Raw genomic sequence first — 5,639 nt, forward strand, 5'->3', positions numbered from 1 at the left:
TATATATAATAAAAAGAATTTAAAAAGATTTTTTAATACTCGTTAAATCTCTCCATTTATCAATTTCTCTTTAAAATATTTATTCTATATAAAAGTATATAAAATACTTGCTTCAAATCGTTACGAACGTTTTTCTTTCAGGAAAAAAATAAATAAATAGACCCCCGATACCACCGTTTCTTTTATGATTCGTCACGAAATCTTTGAACAAAAATTTCGCGGCGATTCATAAATTCTCAATAATTCACAAATTAAATATAAAATGTTTCGATATTGCCTATATCTCTAGTCAAATTACTTTATATCTAATTATTAAATTGGTCTCATTATAGTCCGATAATACGGCATATTGTTTGGTATTTGCCTATATAAATTGTCTGAGGAGCTCGGAATCGAATCCGACCAAGCATCCCCCAAAACTTTTTTGGGGAGCTGTTTGTTGGATCATTTGGATCCCGACCTCCACAAAGGTGAGGGCTGTACCATTGTGGGGCATGGCCGAACCCACGATAAATCTGAGAAAGGTTCTCTTAATGACCACAGAAAGAATTTAAAAAAGACAAAAAACTTAGAATAGATGGTAAAATCCTAACTCAAAACTATTCATGAAAACATAGTAGGAGCGAATTTTGAATTCCAAATTATAACTTTGCATATAACTTTATTGTTGCATAAGAATTTATCATTATTATAATAAAATCATAATTGGAAAAACGAAACCATAAACAAGTCATTTTTAAATTTCCTACACAGTATATTCAAATTTTGAAAATTCAGTTTTGACATACCTATTTAATAAAAATGCTGGAAAGCTATTATAAATATAACAATAAAATAAAAATTGAAAAATAATTGTTTAGATTTATAAAATAGGAACCTAAATTTGATTTACGGTATGTTTAGGGCCGTCGAGAGAAGCTGGGGAATTTTCCTCGGCCCGGAGAAAACTTAGGGGTCATAGTGATTTTTAAGACTGCTTTTTTATGAATAAAGAAACCTTCTACGTATTCAAATCTCTTCGCCTTTTGCCTCTTTGCACCCTATAAGAGGCAAATGGATATGCTCTACAGCCGGGTCCCATCCCCATACAAGCTCCCGACGGCCCGTTATACGTTTCTACTTTTAGAAGAGATTTGATAAAATTCAAATAATCGTAGTCTGTAAAATAATTCTGAAAGACATTTTCAATAGTGTTTAGTTATCTATAAAAATAAATCTGTCAATATTATCTACGATACATAAACAATATCGTAATATCGTCATAAAGATTACGATGGATGCCATTTCAAAAATGACATGGTGAATTTAGAAAATTCAATACACAAATAGAGAAATGAAAATATGGTTTATTTCTGATAGCAAATATTATTTATTTGAAATTACATCATAAAAATTATCTTGTCTCGATGATTCTGATAAAAATTATATTTTTATATGCGAAAATCAGGTTATATGTTGATAATTATTTGTAAAATATAAACGATTACTATTTATAGAATATATAAAAACTGTCTTTTTAAAATTGAAATATAATTTTTTCTTCGAAATTTGAATTAAATAGCAATAGACAACGTAATTCAGATTAAAAGTATAAATTTAAATATAAAGTTTTGGTTTTTCTTGGCAAATACAAACATAATTTATTTTTTATGTTTATTTTTTTACAATACAGCCGACCCCCTATAACACTGTTAATTATTCCGTTTTATATAAATTCTATGTTGTACGAGCCACTTAGATTTTACAAATACGTGAGCCGTTCACAGCTCGGCACACGTATTTGTAAAATCTAAGTGACTCGTACAACATGGAATTCATATAAAACGGAATAATCAACAGTGTTATAGGGGGTCGGCTGTATTAATACTAATTAGTGAAAAATCATCGCAAACTCAATCTTTTAGAAAAACTCAAATAAAAAAATGACTACAGTATTATATTAAATGTTAATTAAATGTAGATACTGTAATTATAATTTGTATAAAAGTAGGCCTATATCTTAGGAGTAATAATTATATCATTTGTTCCCTTTAAATTAATTGATTCTGTAAACTGTATATAAACTATAAATTTTGAACTGTTTACATTATAAAATAAATTAAAAATTAATTATAAATTTTGTGCCGTTTAGACTAGACTTTTTAAAAAACTACATAGTCGAGATTAAAATAATATGTATTAGAAGTAACTTCGTTCATATAATACATATTTATAGTTCTGTTTTTAAATTTAGAGAATATTTTAAATTAGGGTAATATATAATTTAAATAATAACTTTTAAATTAAAATTACCCAATAAAATTTAACTTAATACAGGTTACAAATAGAAAATCTGTTAAATAAACAGATAGAATTCAAAATAGGATGAAAGTAAAGTCTCCTATTACTTGAAAGATTAACCTTGATTTAGGAAACTTGATATACTTTAAAAAGAAAGCAATCGAATAAAATTTTTAATTTCTCTCCCATTATATGAATAACATATATTAATCATGATATTATCAATGTGATTTATCAATAAAGAATATCATGGACTATGAACATTTAAAACATCAATTGAAATCAAAATTAATTTCATAAATGCCGGAATTTCTCTTTGTATTTTAATCATATTATTTCAATAAATATTTTTAAAATCAGTATTTTCTACTTATAAAGATGGACCCTACAGGTTACTATCCTTTCTTTCTTTTAATATTATAAGAAAAGTTTGCCAATAATAGAAATCATAGTAATGATTGTAAGCCTTATCATCATTGATTGCGATATTAAGTTAATCTGTTTATCGATATGATATAAGAAATTATTAAAGAATCGTCCAATATTCATAAACAGAGTTCTACTCAAATTTTGGTTTTAAATTCCCTGACCCTCAAGTCCCTTACGGTATGGCACATTAACAAAATAAAACATTACTTGACTTACTACTCACATTACACTATTGCTCCTTCAATTTTTTAACTGGTTATTTTTTCTAATTAACAGTTATATACCTTTCATAATCGATAAATTAGTAAAATTAAAAATAAATTACGAAAGAAAGAATTATGGCATGTCTTCTCTACATAAAACTAAAATGTTTCATTAAATAAAAATAATTTATCCTGTTATTAACCCATGACTGTAAAACTTCATGGCTTTGAAAAAAAGGAAAAAAAATTATTTATTATTAACATATTCTGTATAATCCATGTACAAAAGTGTAAGTTTATTAAATTTGTCCTTTAATTTAATAAATTTTTCAAACTTTATAAAATATAAATACTGGAATAAAAGTTTCAGAAATCAGAAATTGTTTTGTTATGCGATCAAAATTATTAAAATGAAAAATGATAAATACTATTTGAATTAATATTAACGAAGAACCAAAAATGATAAATACTTATCATTTTTTTTCATCAATTCATTAACGCCTGCCCTCAAATTGAAAGTGTAATTGTGTGTGTGTATGAGAGAGAGAGAGAGAGAGTTAAAATATTTCAAAAGATTGTTATCAACGTTAGATTATTAAGAGTATTAGATATTTCTCTCAAAAACTTATAATACTGCATAATTAATACAACAGTTTTAAAATCTAAAAGTATTTTAAAATTTAAAAATAACAATTGATGTTGTTGTATGCTTACATATTTCGTGCACTATAATTTTGGAAAAATTTTCTGTATGTTTAGGAGAAATTTTGGATCCTGAAAATATTCTGCACCCCTTTTCATAAGTAGAATTTACTACAATACTTCTTACTGCCTGCAGACAGCTACACTTGGTCAAACAAATAAACAAGGAAACCAAGAAAACAAATTCCCTGACTTTTTGACAATTTTTAACAAATTCTGACTTTCCATGATTTTTTCTGAACACTAATGATCCCTGACTTTCCAGGTGCGTAGGAACCCTGCATGAAGCATTTTTTTTTTCTGTTATCGTGAAACATTCAGATAACTAAATTTTATAAATTTAACTTGGTTTCTCATCCTATGGAAAACTTTCTCAATGGATTTCGGTTTATGCCAAAGCTCATTGAAGAAAGAAGCCATTTGTAATGGACAACTTGACGTCAGCAATAATCATAGGATTACATTTTCATTATGATCAAATGTTTTAAAAATGATTCTGAATTAGAAACAGCGTTTATTCTTTTGATATTATCGTTTTCTGTCTAAAATAAAAACAAAAAATTGGTATATACATTTTTCCCTCTTTCCGTCTTAAGAGGACCTTTTTTCTAAGCTCATTGTGGGTTCGGTCAGTGCAACAATGGGGCGGCCGGATGGCGAGGAACGAAACTCGAAATATTTGGAACAGACACTCCCTCGAAAAATTGGTGTTTCTCGAACGGATTCGATCCCGGGTTCTAAAACGGTAAGCTGATACCTTGGCCATTCGACCATCCGTAAATAATTTTATTTTATACTACTTTGTTTTTAGATTTTATCTCTATTAATACAGCAATATTTGCTACCGGAAGCATTCTGAAATTCGAAAAGTAAAAGAGAAAGAGTAAAAATTAATTAAAACTAAATTTTCCCGATTTTAATTGCAGCGAAGAGGTTATTTACAAAATGGAGAATCGATCGATGGAATAAAAAAATACTAAAATAAATTTAATACCATATAGAAAATTTTAAAAATCATTATAAATACACAGAAGCTATTTCAAATAAAATTGTATTTATTATTATTGTATTTATAAGTATTGTGATTTGAATATTTCGTTTAATTTAAGATATTTCCTATATGTTATCAATTATACTAATATCAGTATACATTGCAAAAATTTGTAAACTGTATACATTTTTTAACTTTTTTTACTGATATTTTATATACGTAATATTTTATTCATTTACTGGGAAATATTATATTTATTAATATATGTATTGCTACAGTCTGATTGGATATTTCATCAACACGTTAAAAAAAGAACAACATTAATATGCTTTATGAATGATTTGAAGTTTTATAATTTACATAAATCTATTGTGTCTAAGTATATTTCAGAATTAAATCTGTATAAATTAAATTTAAAAGTTCAGAACAGTTTTAAAATAAAATTATGTTTTACAGTGAATAAAATCGAATAAGAAAAATGCTAATACAGTAGAATCCCGATTACCCAAGACGAATTTATAAGGCAATGCACTAGTTTTCTTATACTGTAATTCATAAAAAAGTTTAAAATAATAACATGCATTACAAAATGATTTGTTTCTGTTACCCTTTATCATTTAACTTCAATGACAGATAAATCATTTATATTAAAATGTAACTACAACAATACACATTTTATTCTTATTATATGTGTTAGCTGTGTAACAATGGATGTAAAAATTGTTGTTCTTATACATGATTACAAATATAAAAAAGATACTTAAAAATATACTCGTATACAGTATAACTCTTTTATATTCGTAATTTTTAAATTATGAATATAAAAAATGGTTAAAGTAGATGGTAAATACAGTGAGGAAATCAAGATTGAAAAGGTTGTTAGGCAGAGGTGTTGCCTATTTTCAACATATACTTGGAAAAGATGATTAAGGAATACCTAGAGGAAGAGAAAGGCAGATTCAGTGCCTAAGGTATGCTGATGTTAATTCTGGCAGAGAGCGAGGGTAAAATGAAAAAAGATCCGGAGTGGACTG

This window comes from Centruroides sculpturatus, unplaced genomic scaffold (genome assembly GCF_000671375.1).
Source record: "Centruroides sculpturatus isolate CEXI.00-Female unplaced genomic scaffold, Cexi_2.0 scaffold78, whole genome shotgun sequence".
Lineage (NCBI taxonomy): Eukaryota > Metazoa > Arthropoda > Arachnida > Scorpiones > Buthidae > Centruroides > Centruroides sculpturatus.